Source organism: Crocodylus siamensis, chromosome 4, assembly GCF_052110815.1.
Source record: "Crocodylus siamensis isolate JL-2025a chromosome 4, ASM5211081v1, whole genome shotgun sequence".
In the NCBI taxonomy this organism is placed as follows: domain Eukaryota; kingdom Metazoa; phylum Chordata; order Crocodylia; family Crocodylidae; genus Crocodylus; species Crocodylus siamensis.
Window position 1 is genome coordinate 36,778,660 of NC_143398.1, and position 22,684 is coordinate 36,801,343.

General features: G+C 39.3%; 1 long non-coding RNA gene across 1 annotated transcript in view; it reads left to right on the forward strand.

Moving 5' to 3' along the window:
- LOC149865632 (uncharacterized) overlaps nucleotides 1-21,081 on the forward strand; it is a 32,487-nt gene extending 11,406 nt beyond the window's left edge. The window contains exon 3 of the long non-coding RNA XR_016441856.1: nucleotides 20,956-21,081. This is a non-coding gene — a long non-coding RNA (uncharacterized LOC149865632). The remainder of the gene's footprint in view (nucleotides 1-20,955) is intronic.
- Nucleotides 21,082-22,684: the final 1,603 nt, after the last annotated feature.

The following is a 22,684-nucleotide window of genomic DNA, read 5'->3' on the forward strand; positions in this document are numbered from 1 at the left end:
AAAGTTTATTCAATCTGGAGAAGAGATGACTGAGGGAGAATTGAATAACAGTCTTCAAATACCTGAAGAGTTGTTCTATGGAAGATGGAGATAAACTATTTTCAGTGGTTGCAGGGGACAGGATAAGGAGCAATGACTTCAAATTGTAGCATGAGGAACTTAGGTTGGACATTAAGAAGAACTTTCTCACGATGATGAAATGTAAGCATTGGGACAGGCTCTCTCGAGAGAGTGTAGAAATCCCATCCCTAGGTTCTCCAAGAACATGTTAACTTTTTGACTGGGATAGTTTATTCAGGAATGAGTCTGCCTTGAGCAAGAGGTTGCAATAGCAAAAATGAAGTTATTAGTAGTGTGGAATTTGAATTCCCGAAGAGCTTCTTAATAACCTAGTCACAGAAAGATCCAGGTGTGCCCATTCACAGCAAACATAATTAATATTGGGTCTAGTTTTGCAAATGTAAATGGTTTGGATAAGCTTTGCTTAAACCAAATCCTGCCTCTATCCAAGGCTCATCCCAAACTTTCCAAACTTATTGTATTCAAACTGGGCTAGAAATCTTGTAAGACTTCTGAAAAAGATTCAATTTGATTTTTGTTTATAAAACAGATGAGAACTCTGGGGAAGAAAGAAATGATGGAGTTGTTGGGTTTTTTTTTATCTAAATCAATTTGCCCATATTTCTTATTTATCTCCTTCATTATCTTGCTTAATGTTTGGGTCTGAGCCACAGACCTCACTTTCCATCCCTTGACTCTGTCACTGTCAAATTTCCACAAATGGGCAATAACTTTGAATTATAATTAAATAGTCACAGGTTATGCAACTTTTTGCTAATTTGTGTTATTTCTATAACAGGCTGTGGTCTCTGCAATAGTGAACCCATTAGAGGAATGGGAGGAGAAAAAGGAGGGAAATGGGACAATGGGCTCTTGATTTTTATTTAACAGTATCACTCTTTTTCTCACTTTGGCAAGAAATAGTACATTGGCATGGATGCAGGGCTTGACAGTGATGCATGAATATAGATGTGCCAATTAAGACTCTGGGGTTGCTACAGTTTCTTCTTTGTCTTCTCTATATTTCTGATCTTTTTTTTTTTTTTTTTTTAAGAAAAAAATTCAGCAAACAGCCTTAATAGTTCTGTCCACTTGCAAAATTAAAAGATAAAAAAAATTATATATGCAAAAGGTTGATGCAAGCTTCTTTCAGTTTCTGGCATTTGTTTGAAAGGATTCCTCTCCCCTTTCCTCCCCTCCTCAAACTTTCCTCCAAATGGAGTTCATATGCTGTTGTCTACTAAATTACATGTAGAACAAGTCACAGAAACATGGCATTAAAATGTGGAGATAAAAGTTTCTCTTTAAACAGCAAGGCTTATTAGGCCTGCCACAGTGGTGTGTTAATGTGGTTATATTGCTTCTGGTTGGGCTAGCTTGTATATCTCTTTTTGTGTATTGCTGTATTGCAGTCTGCTGTGTAAACTAGTGTAATCAGTCACTGCCAACTCGGTATATCCCTGCATGGCACTACTGAGTTCGTATCCTTCATAAAGACACTAGATACTTCCAAGGCACAGTCTGGGTGGATCCAGGACAATTCACACAAGAGAACATCAGGAGACAATGGTAAAGAGACCAGAAACAGATGTAAACAATGTGTTGACTTGCTCATTTAGTATGTTTATTGATAATAACGTTATGTTAATTTAATTAAAATAGTATCTTGTGGGAGGGAATAAATCAATAACATCAACTGGCAACTGAGGAGAAGAGAAGGATGTCTGCCACTTAAACTGCAAGACCAACTACATTTACTGGCTTTAGAAAAGACTGTTTCTTTGTAAAGCAACCACTAGAAGAATAAACTAAACAATCCATTATAAACAGCAAAGCTAGAGACTAAGTAACTTGGATTTCCAATATTAGAGTTGATTTTCTTTTTGCAGTTTGTGTCTGAGTGGGGTAGGAAGCTTTGATTAATAATAATGATGCAATGTACTTGCTCAGCATTAGACAGAAGAAATATGTGTTGAATTCATTCTCTCCAAGTGAAATTCTGGATCTATTGAAGTTGATGGAATTTAGAATTACAGTAGGGCCATGATTTCATTTTGGGTCCCAGTCCAACGTACCCTTCCTTAGGTATGGTCAAATAGAACTTACCCTAGAATAATTCTACTTGTATCCCCTTTTGACCATTGCTCAATGTGCTGCAGTGAACATGCTGTTCAGTGCTATAAAATGTAGAGGGATTTCAGCAGCAATCCTAAAAAAAAACAAAACTCAACCATGGAAGCCACTACTAGAAAATGACTATTTTTGATAGCTTTTAAATTCACTGTATCTGAATAATTCTTCTTATGATGGGGGTGGGGAGGGGGCGCCTTTCTAATCCCGGGTCTATCATCCTGCCAAATAACTATGTCTAGTTGCAAAATTATGGAAATCTTTAGAACTGTTTAAATGAAAATGGTTGCAAAGGGGTTTTTTTAGCTTTAGTTTTAATGAAAAGTTCTGGTCATGCTCAATTTGTACTCCCCCTGTAACATGTTATATTTTCTTGAGTTAGCATGGGTGGGGAAATTTGGAAATGCAGACAAGCTTGGTATCAAAAACTGAATAGTTTCAGTAGAGCATAGTTTTTGCTTTTCACCTTTTGGTTCATTCAAAATATGCTTTCTAGGAGAAGTGGCCAGTAGTCACTCAGTTAAGCTAATGAGAGGCAGCACTGGCATCATGTTTCTCTTAGTCATAGTATGAAATGATAAGTGTGACTTTGTTTTTTGGGTTTGTTTTTTTGTTTTAACTGAAAGTCAGTGATTCTGTAAATGTCAATGAGTTTTATAGGAACAAATGGTTCCTCCTCACTTACAGTAATGGTTTCACAGCATGCCATAAATCAGTTCCAGTTCAGTAGACTAATGCATTTTCAGTGAGGGAGCATCTTGGGGGCTGAAATGTATAGGTAGACTAGAATCCATTAAAATTGTCAGGTTTGGGCTCCAAAAAGGCCTTTGAAAAAATGTTCTGCAATTATTGTAAAAATGTAAGGTGTTTTAGTTTTGAATGTTGTGTTAGTATTGTAATCACTAGGTGCTGCTTCAGCAGCTATGAACTGGCCCTGTACAAACTTTGTGTGTTATCTTAAACATTACTGTTTAAGGAGGGGGAAGCTATCCTGGGAATGAAGGTGATAGTGCACTAGTGATAGTGCTGATGGTGATGTTGCATATAGTCAGTCAGATGTCATGTGCATATGAAGTGTCAATTTGTCAATAGATATTTTTAAAAAAATGAAGAAAGGATCAAGTGACCATTCTTGCATTGCATTGAAATTTATGGTTTTTAATTGGTAATAATGGGCAGCATGCTTGACCAATGAGAACTGCCCATGTCTAACAGAAATGACTTATTTTCTTAGTTCTCAGTTCATTATTTTAATATAACTGTCAGTTAGTATATGCAGAGGTCTTTGATCCTCTCCTCTATTGGAGAAAGACTTTGTGCTGATGAAGTTAAAGAGGGAAAAATGGCTAGAGGAGAGGGGTGTAGCTTACAGCAAGATATTGTGACTTAGGATGTTTAAACTAATGAAGATATCCTGAACTCAGCTTACTATAGCCCTGTCCCATTCTAGCCCCATTGCTCATCCCCCACCCCCACATGCCACTTTCTTCCAGGGCACTATGAATTTTGGAAGTGGTTGTCACAGAACCAGCCAAGTCATTTTTTACTATTTTCTGACATTAAACAGTTCATGTCAGGGAGGGTATGACTGGGAATGGATTACCCTGCACACATACTTTCCATCTAAAACATCTTCCAATTCTCATGGTTGGAGGCAGGATACAGGGCTAGATGGACCATTAGTCTGATTTGGTACAGCTCTTATGCCCTTACAAGATGGGGATTACTTTCATGCTGAGAAAAGCCTTGCAATCTTAAAATGATGGTAGTGAATATCTGTCAATCTTTGTCAGAAGATATCAAAGCTCTTTGGGGTGGTATAACTCTTTCAAAATCTTGGGTGAAATTTGATCTAAAAATACTACTATCTGAGAATTTTGCCACGTTCCACTGAAATCAGTGAACTATCAGCTTTGTAGAAAGGATTTGCAGAATATGAAACTGTATCATAAAAATACTTTACTTCATAATATATTGATAGGGACCTAACAAAATTGAGGAGGTGACTGACTTTTTGCGGGCCAGTTGTGGGAACAGCTGTCATTTTCAGAGGCTTATGATAGGGCGCCCAGGTTTCTGATTGTCTGAATGGCCCCAGCAGTCCCACTCCTCACCACAGATTAGTAGATAGTCCCAAAACACAGATGAATTACCCTGATTAAGCCCACATAAGCCATTAACTGACACACTAAGCGTTCAATTCAACTCTAAACCAAAATGTCTTATGGAATTAAAGCTATATATAACGTGCACTGTAATTAATACCATAACCATACTTCATATGATGTTTTAAAAAGGAGTTTACTCAATGCTAAATTTGAGACGGAATTCATGCTAGCTGTTAAATGCTAGCATGCAACATCCGCCAGCAGGTGCTGCTGCTGATGGCATGCTCAGCCTCCACTGAGCTGACTGTGTAACAAGCCCCTTCTTCCCTGCACCCTCCCATTTGTGCATTTCTTTTTCCTTCTGAGTATTGGAAGAGACCTGGCACACTCATTGCATGGGTGTGGCAAAGCTCAGAGTGAGCCAGAAACTGAATTTGTTTTCTGTAGGAGAAACCTGCAAACTATACCTATATAGCGACTGAGCTAAGTGTCAGTAAAGAAAACAAAAGAACTAAAATATCCACTTCAAAGGCTGTAAATATATCCTGGTGCTAACCTAACTCACTGTTCCCAGTAGCCTTTGATCCTTACTATATCACAGTGCATTTTTATATTTCATCTGTCTCAACTTTACCATGGCATTTTGCATTTTATATTTTACACTTTTAAACCCTTAAGAAATGTACTCCCTGTAGAATGAAGTTACAACCTGAAGTTAAAAACTGCATTGTTATTGTAAAGTCATAAAATCTGCTATATTGGGCTGGTCTCTTGAGTGAATGTGAGTATGATGATCAGTAGGTAATTAAATGACAAAGCAAAACCATATGGCTGTTAATTGACAATAGCCTAGCCAGAAGAACATACTATTACAAAAGTCTACTCTACAAGCCGTTTTTAGGCTAATCAAGCCAAGGAAGTGATTCCTAGAACTGAGCACCCACCCTATTGACTATTCCTGTAACCTATGATGATACAGCCATTGAGTCAATCAAATCAAGGCTGGACTCTGAAAACTGCATATACAGGGAGGCAGAGAACCCTGTGACTGACAGCTGTCATTCACTACTCAAGACTTGTGTGGGCCAACAAACTCTGGATTGGGCAGCCAAGATGATGCTGGGGGATCGTACAAGTCTGCCAGAAGGGGATAAAAGTCCAGTGAAGTGTGACCCTCAGTGGTGCCCTTCCATCCAGCACCTGACCTACTGAGACAAAAGTAGGTCTCAGGAAGTGGCCCCCTTCTGGAGAAAACATCACCTTGAAGGAAGTTGACCATTGACAGCAGACTCAGGGCCTCAGGTAGCTATACTAACACCAGTGCTCTCACAACCACTACAGCAGCAACCATACACTATACTACATGGGTTTAAATGACATGGTGTGACTGAGTAAGTGTGTGTGTGTGTGCTAAGGTGACCAGTACCCCTCCTAACTTGGAGTTTGGGTTTTATGGTTTTATTGGTAACTTCACATCCTGTACAATAAATTGGAATTTATTATGATCCGGAGAATGGGTCCTTTGTAGCCAACAGTTGGAATGGTGAGGCAGCATCTTGCCAGGGTGTACAGATATGGAAACTGGTTACAGTCCCAAAACACAGGCATTTGGCACTCTTTGACAAAGTTCACATAAGCAGCACATTCCTTGTCCCTTTTTAATTTTATTTTTTCTTCTCCCATCCAGGGATAGTGAAATCAATCTGAGGGTCACAACTCGGAACTGGTACCTGGTGGGGGTCCAAAATGTGAAGAGCACTAAAAAAGGAGTCAGTTAGTTGTCTGAACCATGGTGGCAGGGATGGGTCATATGTGTAGTGATGGTTCAGCTTTAAAAATATTACTTGAAACGAGTCCCTTCTCCATTGCTTTTCATGTTGGCAGCTTAACAGTTCTTGTGATGCCATGTCTTCAACCCAATTTATCAAACCCATAAGCTTCTGTGTATGGTGATCCACAGCCTGCTGGCCTTCAAACCCCACTAGAAGCTCCATGAACGGGTGGTACTTTGTGCCATATATTTAACATGATCTTACCATTCCTTAAAATTTTCCTCATTACACAGGGGTATAGCTATATCTACGAAGCTTAACATACCTCACCTTGCACACAGATGGAAGCAGACTGTTCTGTACCATTTGTAACATGTTTCTGGATGTTTCAAGGAAAACCAATATAGAGCGACACTTAAAGAGTCCAAGGCACACAAAGTGAAAGGCTGCTGTAGAGGCTAAAGGTCAGAGCAAGAAACAAGTGACCATGTCCTCTCATTTTACAAAGGACAATGGAGAGCAGCCTGGCAAGGTGAGCAGCAGCCTTTTCCCTCCTTTTTGCAATGTGAACAGCCTGCTGGAGAAACTTGGTCACACCAAGCTAAGGCACTACCTGATGTGCCAAATGCTGGCAGTTTTCCATGTCCAAACAAGCTTCACCAAAGCTATCTCCCTGCAGTGACTGCTTCACATGTACAGTCCTCAAGATAACTGTGCTGCACATCTTATTTGTACCTGGAAGCTGAGCAGAGCCCCCTTTGTTTAAAAAAAAAAAAAAAGCTGGGCCACCTTACGCCTGTCAATTTTTCTACCACAGCTCAGGCTGTAGTGAAGGCAGTTGTGAACTATGGATTATGTAACCCTAGCCACAGTGCTACCCTTGGTCATGTCCGGATTCATAGTCCTGGGGCATCAAATAGCCTTGGTCAACTTCCAATTTGCTCCCTCTCAACCCACTTTTCCTCTTCCCCCCTGTGTTTCAAGACTTCAGGGATTCCCATCTAATTTTGCACTTTCTACCAAGTATGTAGAATATTACCAGCACTTTTGTAAGTGAGTAGCTGGAAGTCATACCAGGCACACAACGCATGCTTAAACTACACAATCTCCTGGAACAGGGATACATTTAAAATCAAGTGAAGTTTGTGGAAGAAAGTACCACCCGTTCATGGAGCTTCTAGCAGGGTTTGAAGGCCAGCAGGCTGTGGACCACCATACGCACAAGCTTACGGGTTTGAGGGGAGGGGAGGGGTTCAATGAGCCTGCCAAAATCATGGAGCTCACCATTTTTTTGCAGAAAACACCTAATTTTGCACTCTACGAAAAACCACAGAATGGCGATTTTGGTATATCCCCATATATTGAGCATCCATGATTTAAACAAGTAAAGATTATTAGTGGTAGAAGAACTGACAGGCTAAGGCCAACTTGAACTGTGTCCAGCAAGGCCAAATCTTTGCAGAACTACAACTAGGACACCTTGGTAAGTTCAAGTTATTTCTTTTAAAGTGAATCCTCCATTTGCAAGCAAACTATATGGGTTGAACCTATAAATTATCTGAATGGGGATGTGGTAGTAGATGGTCAAATATTTGACTGCAACGACAATATATTCATCTGTAGCAAACACAATACTTAAGTACGGATGTAGAGGAGAGATGAAACACATAGTCTACTGAGCCTTGATCAGCAAGAAACAGAAAGAACACAGGCCAAAAACTAATCGATAGATAAAGGAATAGACATTCAAGGCACCAAATGCAAGGCAGTTTTTTGTTTTTACAGGAGACTCAATCTGTTAAACCACATACAGTATACATCAAACTGTACATACTAAGATATCCTCAGTTTCTGTGAATCCTCAAAAAAGAGCAATCCTCAGAACCCAGAAGGATATACTTTGATTCCTAAACAAGTTAAGTCAAAGATCTGTCTGAGCCTGAAGGCCCATTGCACCAGCGTAGTTAAGGCATACCAGTTTTTAGAAACAGCAGCAGACAATGGAACAATGTGGTACACATGATATCCAGTTTCCTTTGACTCTCCACTCCCTCCATCCTGAGTGACTTGTCTACATCTGAGTTAACTGGAGAATGCCTCTGGGTAAGCCTGAAAAAGGGCTTAAACTTAAAACTTACAGCTCTTGAGCCACAGGAAAACATCAAAACTGCTCTGTCTCAATGCCCCAAGCAAGGAAATAGTCAAAAAAATGAAATAAAAAGGTGAGGTATGTTAAGCTTCATAGATATAGCTATACCGCTGTGTAATGAGGAAAAATGTAAGGGATGGTAAGATAATGTTAAATATGTGACCAAGTTGTCAAATCATGTTTAATTTGCCATTGTATGTAATTAATATTCCTTATCTGAGCTAGGTTTTAAGAGATTCTAGGCTATCCAAAATATTTATTAGATTGAAATGCTTGTTTAAAAAAAAATGTAAAAGCCAGCTCCTCATATGGCGTAAACAGGAATTTATTTATCAGTTTATACTGGCGGAGGTATATGCTAGGGGCCTTATTCTGCAAGATAGTCAAGTCACTGGGACTGTTTAGAAGGATTATTCACCTAAGTAAGGTTTGTAGGATCAGACTGTTAAAGATTAAATCAATAAGCAGAACATTCATTAATATTAATACAGATGAGACACTTCCAGCAAATGCTTGATTAAATAGTGTGCACACTACAGCATTTGTCCAATATCTGCTTAGCTGCAGTATCTCTGAGCTGCAATTGTTCTTGAATGAAAGAGATAGTGAGTACCTCTTCACTAGTAGAAATAAAACTACAGAGAATGAAATAAAGAAATATTAAGAACTCAAAAAAAAATAAAATAAAGAGGTCATTCCTCTTCTATAACAAAGCTCTATATAAAACAAAGAGGAGAAAGCAGGAGGGCATATGAGGGACTTGTCTGGGCTTTCTGCCAACAGTCCCTGAACCTAAAATCATGGGTTAACTAAACAGCTAAAATTTCATACTACTCAAGAGTTTTGTTTTTTTTTCTTTTCCTTGACAGCTATAAATTTCTGGTGCAGCTCCCCGAGTATGCTCACTGGTCCAGAAACTATACTTTCTGACTTCCATAATTCTTTATTGACTTTTTATTTCAAACAGCTACTGTCATGCTACTGTATAATCTGTTAATTTAGAAAATTGATAGTATATGACAAATTTTGCATGGGGAAAGAGGAAACAATTCACCATTTTAGATGTTTTTATTAAATAAAATACCAACAATTAATATCTTGTACTGATAAAGCAGCCTGAGTCTGAGGAGATCCAAGCAACTTCAGATTTTATTAAGCAAGCTTCACAATGCTTGAGTTTACACTGGGGATTAGACAAGTTGGTTGAGCCCACACTGGAAGTTAGAGCTGACAACTAAGAACTTTAATTCCCCTGTCCAATACACCTTTCCAGAAACACATACTTTCTTCTCACATTTTCTGAAATGTTGTTTACTTTGTTCCCACTTTTTTTTTAACTTGTTAGGAATGACACCAAAACACAGTATGTTTCTGGGCCTCGATTTCACTTACTCCTCAGAAACCTGTACGTCTACTTCCAGGGTTGTGGTTCACTGCATTGTAAAGATAACTTCTAGATATAAATTCATTATTCCTGTTTCAGTCTACGTCTGAGTCATAGATTTAGAAGCTAATTGCGAGGAAGAAGGTCCATTAGTTAGAGCAGTAGTCTGAGACCTGTATTCAGTACCTTGTTTTGCCATAGCTGTTCTGTGGGATCTTGAGCAAATCACTTAGGGTTAGATTGATAAAGTAGACTTGGGCACAGACATACACTGTCTGTTTAGGATCCTACTGCCTAATAGAATCCACAGCTGACTTAAAGCATTGTGGCTCCATTGTGCAAACACAATTCCTCCAGGTAGTTAGGTGGCTAAATCTGGGCTTGCGACAGGCCCAGTGAGGTCAGTACTTCTGTTGGACAAACAATAACCAGGAAAGGAAACTTACTACTTTACTTATGTAATGTAATATTGAATAGCCTAATGCTCCTGGGGGATACAGGAGATCAACTTTCAAATCCCTCCTCTAATATGAGCATAGCAGTTTCTTACCTTCTAAAGATGTTGTGAAAACAATTTTTAAAGTTGTATGGCAGTCAGATCATATGGTAATTGAAACATAACTACCCAGCCCTTAGTTGTGGAGAAAAGCTTAAAAATATATATCCTAAAGTTTCATGAATCAGAAACAAATGAGAACAATTCAACAGTTGTTGTTTTTTACATGTCTTCACATTCTGAACCCTGGCTATTACTTATTTGCAACCCCAAATACTATACCATCGGAAGAGGAAAATGCTCCCATAAAATCAAAGTGCAATATTTAAGATAGTTTTAATCCACCATATATACATTTAAATTTGAATGAGTACAATGGTGAGTTTAGTTACAAAAAATGAAAGTTCACCAAACCCCCTAATAGATCCTAATCTGAGTATGTACACAGCAGGTGTAAGTGTGGAGTTTTTCATAAAACAGGTGATCTATAAAAGGATTATGTAGAAGAAGCTGTTTTCCTCAGTCCTGACTTTTCTCTTCAAAGAGAGAGAGTGAGAGACAGAGAGAATTATTCATAGATCTTTCTGATAGGAGACATAAAGTAATAGTCAGCCAAGAGACCATGGAAATGATGCACTCCTGATTGTGCAACATCCAATCAGCAAATTATCTGCCTTGCTAGCACGAATTCTGCACCCAAGAAGTTCTTACTCTCCAGAACATGGTCACTAGTTATCACTATACATTACCAAAGTATTCATAGCTTTTTTTTGGAGGGTGACAGTTTTCAAGTTAAGGAATTAAGAGGAATTATACCATATCACACATTTATAACTAACAGAACTGTATGTAAAATAATTGCTATAGTTATACAACCCAGGAATCATCTCAATCCATTTGAGTACAAGGATGCTGTGATGTCATTAAATGATACTGCTTACTTTCTGTTATGCAGTTCTTTGTCATTTCATTGTGGGTCTTTCTCTCAGTTTACAAATTTGAGTATGCAAATTGGTTAGGCAACTAGGACCATAGACACTCACCTTAATATATGACTCTTTTATCAGAGTTGGGGTGTTCAGCACCTCTGAAAATTGGGCTACTTATTAAAGGTTTTCAAATATGATGACTATGATCTTCCACTCACTGTTGAGGTACTTCTTTTTTTACCTATACTCTGGTTTTCAAGTGTTTATTTTTGTTCATTGTATTTGCCAAGAGTGTGAAACCCCCAGCTCTTCTTTTTCACTTTGGTTTTTAATCATTGTGTGGGAAAGAAGGAGATTTATTTTGGAAAAAAGAGTGAGGTTGGACCATAGGGAAAGACTAGCATGAGAGAGGGAGGGGAAGAAAGGGTCAAAATGCTAGTATAACTTTTTAAATGTATATTCTAAGCAATTTCCTTTGCTGTTTTTTGACAAGCCATGTTAGTTTTTGAAAAAAATGTCATCATGGTTAATTAAGGCCTCATCCAGACATTCAGACTTTTTCTCCCAGTGCAAAAATGGATATTCTCAGAGAAAAATAACCTCGGAACAACCAAGTTTAAATCACTTGGGAGAGTGAATGTCAATACATGCCGTGGATTAAGTTTTTCTACTAGGAGAACAAACCTGGGAGAATTCTCCCAGATTATTTGAATGGGTGTATGCAAAATGTTAACTAATGAAAAATGGTAGTATAAAATGATAATTTGAAGATGATCCCAATTATTTCATTAATAGCCATATCTTGGGCAAATAAAAAATGAGATATTTTGCCTAGGGCTTTATTTTCATGTAAAGACCTTGGCTCTGGATCTTCTTTAGCCCAAGGTAGAGTTATTGCCTTATTAAATTGAGGGTTTTTCCCTTTATTTATTTAATATCCAATATTTTTATCATTTATTGTTATGCCAACTCATTCATTATGTTTACATGCTGCACTTATTAAACTTGCACATTCTTCTCTGTTCCCCTTTTTTGGTCCCTCCCTACTAATCCTACTCCCAAACCTTCAAACCCTGAGAAAATACCCTCAGTAGAATTATCATTATTGTTATTTTATTTCTTTGACATCTCACTCCTGGATCATAAACCAAATCCAATTAAGCAGAAACCAGCAAGACCACCAGGCATTTGGGCTCATAATACCAGAATTTTACAGTATTCTGGTATTAGAAGGTCATCAAGCTATCTGCCAACACTTGGCTATTAAACTTGATTTAATTATTAAAGAGTGTTTACAGTTAAATAATGTAGATACCAAAAGTCAGTAAAAAACTAAACAGAAACATTTTTGCTTAAGAAAAGAAAGGTTATCTTCTTGCCTTTTCCATGACTGCCAGATTGCCTTTATACTTGGACTCTGCTAATGAAACAACTCAGTATTAACCCCTCAGTTCATGCAGTCATGTGGTTCTAAAGGAATCTCATTATTGATTTACAGAAAGTAATAAGTACTTAAGTAATTTTCTATCCCTTTCATGGGTGGAAGAAAGCTGGAAAAAATGAATCCTAAGAGTGTATCCAGACAAGTGTGCACGTGGTTCTTGCAGCATCTCAAAGCCCTTTGAGATGCTGCAAGAGGTACATGTGGGAATGAAAAAATGTTCCCTGCACTGCAAATTTGCAGTGCAAGGGCAAAATTAGACACCTGGATGTCCAGGGGTCAAAAAACCCACAGAGGAAAAAAGCGGGGCAGGGTATGGTCCTGGACTGTGCCCTGAGGCAACTGGAGGCCAGGTCCTCCAAAGAGATGTTGTGGTAGCCAGCCAAAGTGTCTCTATGGATGGCCCTTGCCCCAGTGCTGAAGCACACTGCCTGCCCATGCGGCGCAGGCAGTGTGTCAGCCACAGGGAGCTGGACCTGGCTTGCCAGGTAAGTAAGTGTTAGGGAGCCTGGAGGGTGGGGGAGGGGACCATGGGGTGACCCCCACCAGCCCCACCTCTTCCCCAGCCCCCCTGATGGCTGCTCCTCCTGGCCTGAACCCTTACCCCAGGGTATTTCACAGAGTTACTTTGGGATTTTTTTGTCAGAGATTTTTCAGTTTTCAAATAGGGAACACCAGAATTCCTGCTAGTGAGCCAACTGGCAGGACCCAGGCAGAGGAGCCTGCTCAGAGCTGGCACTTTGGACACAGCTGGAGGTGGCTGACCAACTGGGGCCAGGAGGATCTGCTTTGACAGTTCAAAGCAGTCCACCACACTGGGAACATCTTCCGAGCAATAGCTGCCCAGATGGCTTGGCAGGGGGCACACATGGCAGTAGTGCCGCACAAAGGCCAACTCTGTAGCTACAGCCCACTGGCAGTTGGGCCAGAGGAGAAGATGCCTTTTACTGACTGCAGTCCCCATGTGGGTCTGGAAGGTGAGCAGCAGGTCACAGTCAGGCAGCACCCCCACTGCCAGACTGCTGCATTGGGTAGAGGGGGCAGGGAACTCTCAGGGCTGCTTAAGCAGTCCGGCTGGCACAAGGGGCAGTGTCCCCAGGTACCAATTGACCTGGCCTCAGAAGCTCCTGAGAGCGAGTAGCCCTGACCTACTTGATAGGGCAGCTTTTTGTACTACTGGGGACAGCACAGGTGGTGGCCCCACACTCTAGCTCCCCCGAGCTGCAGATCCAGGAGGAGCCAGGCGGGGTTATTTTGCCCCAAGTGGCACAATTTGCCCCACACTGAAGTGCATGTGTGGGCACATGCACTCAGGCAAAAAGCTTCAACTCAAATTTGCACCACTTCTATTTGAGCTGCTACAAGTGCATGTGCTTGCATGTGTGGATGCGCCCTACAGGTTCAAAAACCAGAAGACAAATGAGAACAACCTGATATTTTTTTATTGCTACTTCTCAACACATTTTGAGGCCTGACTCTCAACCTGTTAATGTCTGAGGCTGCAACTAAGCATTTATAGATTCAGAAAGAAAATATTTCTATCAAACCAAAGTGAAACATTTGATTCAGATAGTTTTAAATTATGGCATAGTCTCATTTGAAAAGCACACAGGACTGCATACCATTATTTTATGAAGAGGTTTCTCTGTACTGGCAGCAGTGAAATAATTCCTGAAGTAAACCATTGAAGAGGGATGGAGAATCAGTGACCACTTTATTAAAGGTTGTTGGAAGTTTTCTAATTGATTTTTGAAATGTCTTCCTAAAGTATGCATTTATAAAACAGAAAAAATATTATATCACAGGAATGACTTCAATATACTTCAGGCACTACAAAGGTTCCCTCTTCCCAACCCATCATATCTCTCTGTGGATCTATTTTAGATATTTTAAATACCCTTCACATTGATAGTGTCTGCTGTAGCCATACAGTACACCATACAGAATTGGTGCATGGCTACCATACAGAAGTAAGTATGAGTCTAGAAAAAAAGGAAGTTTTCCTTCTTCTCTGGGGAAAGTGATATTTGAATGTAAAGATTTCTTTCTTTGGATTGAAGGCTCTTGTTTTGTAATTTGTGTTAAGTGCCCCCCCCCCAATATGGATGATCTTTGGAAGATTCCTTATTCAAAAACTTTTGTCTTACAGATTGAAAAACAGCTCTGATATTCTTATTTTTTTTAAGCATGTCCATTTCAGATGGAGGCAAAATCAAGCTAAGGTTGAGTATGATGCCAGTGTCACAGTTAATTGTCTTGCTGCTCTTCTGTCCTCAAAAAGTAAAATTGCAGATCTTGGTCTGAAAAGGGTTGCAGACCCCAGGGATAAACTAAAACAAAAGCTGTGTTAAACCTTAAATATGATGGAGAAAAGAAAAAGAAAATCACAGAAGGATAAGTTGATGACCATTGCTAAATATTGTTATGTTAGAATGCCAACTAATCCTAATTTTTCTAAGAAACAACTCTGTTCTCCTTAAAATCTTTTTCATTATTGAACAGCATGGTAACAAATTCAAACTTTTGTCTGGTTAGTTGTATAAATCTATTTCATGTAGAACTGGGCCAATTCCGTGGCTGGTATAAACTGGCATTCCTCCACTGAAGTCACTGGAAGTAGAATCTGGCCACATTCTCTGTAAATTAATTTTTCACTGTATATTCTCATTTGAAAAGTTAGCCAAAATTAGTTTTTGAACATAATTCTAGCAGTAGCATTGCCAGAGTTCGCAAAAGGTAGGAAAATAATGTGACATGAATGGTCAGATTCTTCTGTACTGAAATAAACAGTTCTACAGAATTTGATAACAAGGGTCTCTGTACAGAACAGAGCATATTGGAGGAGATTTACTCAGGATGACAGCTGAGACAGAATAATATTTTTTAAAGCTCCATAACAAAAATTAACAAGTTTTTTGCTCTGGTTTTTATCATTTTCCTTCTGTTACTTTTTTCAGGTATGCCATATTTGTTCCAAGTTCTATTTTTTTGTCATTCTTGTGACCTTCATTTGCTGCTCTGTAAGTCTGTACCCCCAATTTTACTTTTTTTCCTTAGGCTTTAATTAAGCTTACCTTAAAATCACCAACATTTATAAAACTATAACCTTGTTCATGAGGGCAAGATTTCCCATGTTCTTAGAGCTATCACAATATAGCCAAATGGCAGAGGTTCAGTCCTTGGTGTTCCGCAACAAAAGTTTGCTAAAAGAGGAAATTCACGTTGTCATCTGCATAATGTAGTTTTGTCACCTTAAGGTTAAAGTGTATTAGGAACACAGTATAGAAGAAAACTGTGCTTGTATGGAATGAATGAACGGTACTTAACAATTGCTGGAGAAAAGGAATGTGAGCTTAATTCCTTTTCTATTGACCATTCTTTCTACAACTGACCAACCATGGAATGTAACATGCAACAGTCTAGTTGCCTAGCATTTACTTGGGTATTTTTTAATTACGTAGTCACCCAGACATTAATAGGATGTAATTACACTATGCTGTCTAGCTTAATAATAATTTAACATTTCATAAGTGTACATTTCTCACTGTATTATATTGGAGGTTTCTGAAATACATAAAGAAAGTTTGTTGCTTTATTTAAATGTAATTATTGAAATGCTTTCTCTTTTTCTGATTTTTCTTCACCATTGTAGCTGGTGCTAGTCAGAGGGTTTGAGGAATAAATAATAGGTGTGTAAGAAGTGGTAGAAAAATAAAAATAAATTGCTTGAATGTAAGATTGTGAAAGAAATACACACGCAAAGTGACAGCAAAGAGAGTTAGATGTTGTGTTGTACAAAGCTTCTGAGCTAGGACCTTATCTCAATGTATACTAACAGGAGATAAACTGAACCTCCTATAGGCCCCTGAGGCTTCCGTGCAGTGGGAGAGCCCAAGGAGCACGGCACTGTTAAAATAAAAAGATAAAATCCTGCACTTTTTTTTGTCTTGATTAGTTTTTTTTTTTTTCTCTTTGCTACTAGTAATAAGGGTTAACAATACAAAACTCCCACCAGCTGGTGTTTCACAATGAGAAAGCTCTTGGGAAAATGACTCTTCTACTGACAATGGGAGTCTGAATGCCTTACTTCAGAAGCCAATGCTATTTACATAACCGCATAAAGGCAAGTCACAATGCAATTAGCCATATCAGGATCATGCCAGAGTGTGTGAGGGTTCTTTATAAAGGTTCTCCTATATACTGTCATGATGGTGCTTTATGCTTTTAATTAGAAGACTCTGTTATTGACTTCAAGATGTTAATTCTCTGGGGTGTAGTGCCAGTAAAGTTATGACAGGTGTTCAACCTCTTTTAAATGTATACATTGCCATATATATAGCAAAGATCTGAAGAGTAGGTGAAAAGTCATTAATTTGTTTTCAAAAAAATAAAAGAGACATTTCAAAAGCAGCAGGTATAGTAGTTTGTGCAATCATACTAACATGTCCCTGCAGAGGAAATTTTAAAATGAATTTATCACAATTTCAAATGGATTGGATTTTAGTAGATTTTACCTGAATGGTAATCAAAAGTAAGTGACAAGAACATTTTGGGGGAAGAAAGATACCTCAGGCAATTTAAAAATCAATCAAAGTACAATTTTTATGTCATTTTATTGTTTGTGATTTTAATCACAAAATATTGAAAATGCTTTTGACATGGGGGGGTGTTTCTAATATTTAAAGACAAATTCTATGTGTTAAGTAAGATTTACAAACAATGTATCAAAGTTTTTGTTTAACAGTAGTAGTGCTGTCCACTCACCTTCTGTCCTCTGATCTGGAATGGGTCATTCTAGCCCACAGCCAAAAAAGGTTGCTCAAGCCTGGTCCAGGGAACATCAAAATAAAGCATAGCACACTTATTCTGTTTGGCACAAAATGGACATAAGGGTGGCTCCATGCACCTATTGATACTCTCTCTCAGGCACACTCACTGCCCTGCTTCCAGCACCTCATTTAGGTGGCTATGTTGTGTCCATTTCAGGGTGTAGTGTGCATACAGCAGGAGAGGTTTTACTGTCATACCCCTTGGCACTGTCCTTTGATGGTATAGAAAACTGGAGAAACACAATGTGCCGCTTGCTCTGGAATGAAAGTATGTAGTTCCAGGACCACTTGATACAATATGCTTTTCTTGCTGACCTACTTATGGTAAGTTGCACACACAGTAGTTAGGGTGAAAGCATCAAGATGCTGCACAGGCATATCTCTGCCAACTCTAACAATTTCTTTCCATTCATACTGGAGGAAGAATGAAAAGGTTGCTCTTATCTAGGCCTGTATCTGAACCCTAGGATCTGAGATGCTAGTGCAAGGGAGAGTGGCAGCCCAGGCTCATATCTAGATTCATAACCAACAGTTCTGCACCCTGAACTGCAGCATGCCGAGGACTGTGCGGGTGGCTGAGCCAGCAGTGGTGACAACTCCTGTTCTTGCAGGTGTGTGGGGTTTGTGCTCTGGCCACCCACCACTAATTAGTCTACTGCTTTTATCCACTTTCGCTGGACAGTCGCATCATCCAATCCACAATCTGTCCTTCAGTTAGGTGGGGAGGAATTTGAGACCTGAATAAACTTGAGCTGGAAACTTGAATCCAGAGTCCATTGAACTGCAGAACTCATTTCAGATTTCAGTCCTTTACTTCTGCCCTTTTAACCAGCTCTATAATATCTATGATGATCATTTATAATATCTATAACTATCATTCACTGGTACATTTCACCTGCTCTGTGTTGCTCAGGCACCCTGTAACAGTCACAAATTTGACTGGACTGAGCAGTGAAGATGTGCCTAGAGATTCTTTGCATTACCAAAGGTAGCACAAAGACCAGATGAGATCAATCAGCCAAGTCCTACCCACAACAAACCCATGTTGGCTATCCCTAAGGATGTTGCCATCAACCAGTTTGTCAAGAATGGTCTCTGATAATTTTTTCTAAGATCTTCTCTGGGATAGAGGTCAGGATGATGGGCCTGTAGTTCCTCCCTTTCTTGAAGATAGGCACCACATTGCATTGGGTCAGCAGAATTGGGGCGAGACATGCTTAGTCTTGTCCTCCAAAAAACCTGCTGCTGATGGGATTTAGACTAACCCCCCTCTTTCTTCACTCTTCCCAATCCCTTTTGCTTTATTGTTCCCTTTGACTTCTTTACCTACCGTTGGTTTCATATTTTGACTAGTAGCCTCTTCTGTTTTGAGCCACTTGGTATTCTCTCTGTTGTTCTTCAAGAAATCAAGTCGTTTTAACAGTCCTTCCTTCCATAAGTTCATCGATAATCCCATACTTTCCTTGTCTAAGGTCTTGTTTTATGTGTTTATTTAGGTTAAATCCTGCTTCCCCTGAAGTAAATGTGAATTCTGTTTATAGTGGGAGAAGACCAAATAAGAAATACCTTGGAGCAGAGATAATACTGGGGGGGTGGGGCTGGTGAGAGAAGGGAAGAGAGAATAGATGAATGAAAGAGAGAGGGGACAAGACAGGAACAGTATAAATAGCCAATGCAAAGTAAAAATGTGATATCAAAACATAATTCTGTAACAGCCAAATGGTCACTGAGATTTCTATCACCATGTTTGATACCTGGATAAACATTTCCTGCTGTTATTGCAATAAAATGGTAGAATATGAGTAGCTATAACAATGTCTACATTGATCAGTAATTTAGAATTCATCCACATGTCTCTGTGTTTGATAAGGTTAAACATGTTATTTGCTTTCATGAAGAGAGAAATATTTTTCACAGGAGGTTGCACTACTGGTGTAGATCAATCAATATGAATGCTTGGGTTTCAATCTAATGTAACAATGCATTGTACATGGTAATTAAATGCAGACAATTCTATTTTTAATTGAAACATTTACCTTGGGAAGAAAAAGACAATAGACTTAACATGCCCAAAAACAGGTTAGCTGCTTATTTACCCATAATGAAGGTAACCTTATATGTTTTCACTTACGTCAACTTCATAAATTTTCCCCCTCTTCCCATGTCCTCTGAACAAGTGGTTGTTTGTGGCCTTAAGTTTGATTCTGAATCACAGATAGGTAGACATTCCAAAACTGGTGCTTGGGGTTTGAACACTGCTGCCACAAAGTTAGTAAAAAATAAAATAAAATCAAACACCCTGTTGGAATAGAGTTGAACTGGACACAATTTAGTTATGCATTAAAACATAAGCATTAGAACATTAGAACATGTCTACTTCCTGGTATATAAGATTCCTGTCCTTTTACATCCTTAGGTAATGACAGAGTGGGTCCAAATACCAAGCAAGGAGCACAGGCACATTTCATCCAGTGATGCAGCATATAATAGAAATCTCCAGACCAAGCCTTTCTTTGGACAGGGGTCAGCCTGGAAAGATGTACCTAGTCTGGGCTTGATGTAACTCTTTCAGCCCTACCATTCTGTAATTCCTTCATTCCTCTAATCCAGAGGTAGGCAACCTGACACAAGTGGCACAGGCAGCCTCTGTGTGTGGCACACAGCATATCAGGGAAGGGGCAGGCAGCACAGCGGGAGATAAGGCAATGAGTAGAAAGCACAGCAGCAGATCATGCAAGGAGAACAGGGCTGGAAGCAGAAAGCAGAGCAACAAATTGAGGAAGACACTGGAATAGCACTCAGGGAGGGGTTGGGGCTAATTTATGACGCTCTTGCCAAAAAGGTTGGCTTGCACTGCTCTAATAAATAAAAAATGCTATGGTCTCATCACCCTACTTCAGAGGACTTTTTCCAGCTTTGCAGTCAGCTCCTGAAAGTTGGTTGAAACCTCTAGAGAAATGCAAGGGAGAGAAGCACTTTCACCATGGTTCTCCATTCATTAAACAGTCTCAGCAAATTACTAAAAGTAACCCAGGAATCCCAAGGGCAAAACTACTCTGCCATCCCATGTTTTGGCTGTCACAAGCAGTGCAGAAAAATTATCTTACAAAATCAGCCACAGCATCCCAGAAACATCCAGGACTTAAAATTTTAATAAATCTGGAAAGCCCCCTCTGTTGCAATCTATTTGAATACAACATGGTTATAGAGATGAATTTGAGAACAGTATCTGCCCTCATATATTTAAAATTTCCTTTTTTGTGGGGGAGAGAGGGGATTGGTAAAATTTTACATAAATTCAATCTTATCATTACAAATTTTGTTATGTGAAACAGTGCAAACTTATAGAGCAGATAGCTTGAGGGTTTTTTAATAAGAAAATTTGTACCTTTAGGTCCTGCTTTTCATTCAGTTCAGACTGATAATGATGGCAGGTCACAGTCCCGTGATACCTGGCTAATGGCATATAAAATCGCAGAAAGGGACCTGAAGAGGTCAGCTGGTCCCACTCCTTATCAACATCATCCCTGTTTTAAACAATTGCAGACAAATGTTTGTCTAATCATAAAACCTTCCAGTAGCCAGGCATCATGGGGCTGCACTGCAAAAACAGTGGTGAGCCTGATCTTTTGTTTGTTTGTTTGTTTTCTTCCCCAGAGCCTGCTTGCCTGCGCTGCTTCCCTCTGCAGCTGCGGTGCCCCCCAGGACTGCCCAAGCCGGGTGCTGCTGCTGCCACAGAGGGAAGCACCAGCCCCCTCCCTGCCACAGCCCAGGGACTGCTTGGCCCACCAGCAGCTTGCTCTCCCCTCTCTGTCCCCGGAGAGGCAGGTAAGGACACAGGTGTATATGACATGGGATTTACTTTGCCCTAAATTGAAGCAGTGTCTTTTTTTTTTAAAAAACATCACTTCAATTTAAACCCCAATGTCATCTACAAATGCCCTTACAAAGGGCAGAAAGGAACTTGAAGGGGTCAGCTGGGCCCACTCCTTATCAGCATCATCCCTGTTTTAAACAATCGCAGACGGATGTTTGTCTAATCATAAAACCTTCCAGTAGCCGAGATAGCAGAGCCTCTCTAGATAATCTGGTCTAGTGTTTATCCATCTTTACAGTTCAAAAGCTCTTCCTAGTATCAAACCCAATTCTTTCTCATTGCAATTTAATCCCATTATTTCTTTTTTATTGCTCCCAAAGTACAAAGAGAAGAATTCGTTGTTGTCATCTTTATAAACAACCTTTATTATATTTGAGGACTGTTATCAAAACCGTCTCATCTCCCCTTTGCCAAATTAAGCCCAGTTCTTGCAACCTTTCCTTGTATGAAGAATGAGTTAGTTTATCCCAGCTATTAGTAGTCTAAGGTAAATGTAGTCATGTCCCCAAAGAGGTCAAGGTCAAAATGGGAACAAAGGCAATCATCTCATACCTTCCAGGTAAAGATTGAGGAATATGGTAGGAAATTTTACACTACTACTGCCCCTGGTTCACCTGGCCTGTGAAGGATTTTAATCTCTGGGTCCTGAACAGTTCCTTTTTGTAAGGCACAAAGGCAAAAGTAAACAGACTCCTCACTATTAAAGAAAAACATTGTTCATCACTGGCCTCTTATATGTGGTCTTTATCTTTGCTTTTAGGCTGAAATCAAAGTTACAATAATGCTTGTGTCATTTTGCTTAGACTGATTTGAAGTAAGGTAGCATACTGCAGATCTTCAAGCACACAAAGTCTTATTCAGCTATCAGACATGACATTACCTAACAGTTTTTATATATATTTGCTCTCGGAGTGTATCAGTAGTGGGTGGACTGATTACAAGAAAGGAAGTTAGTGAAGTCCAGATCTTATTTTATCTCTTTGTAGAGTTCAACAGTAGAGTTAATGAGTGGTTCTCTGGAGTAGCTGTCTACGTTGTCAGCCAAAGATAAGGCTGCTTACATAACAGAAGTGCATCAGTAGTTCCAATTGTAGTTGTTTTTATTTATGCCAAAAACTGTCAGACTCCCACTTTAGGACTTCAAATGTATTTTTAGAAAAGTCTAAACTAGAATATCTTCCAAGTGACTCCTATACTTAGTGCAGACGTAGGAGAAAATGGAGAGACAGGCAACGCAGAAGCTACTATAAGCACTAACAAAATATACATCATCCTCATTTTTCTTCTGTACACACTGGCGCTTTCTCATCCTGTAGCTGTGGTTAGTAAGTCTTTGTATAAGAGGCCTCCCTCTCTCCGTTTGCAGGAAATGTCTGTCATAATTTACAGGAAGGGTTTTAGGGGATAATATTTAACTCTTGTAATTTTGCAGGGTCTTTTACAGTTCTCTTGTGATACATCTCTAAGTATTACACTAGATTTGTCACCTTTGCTTGACAATTATTTCAT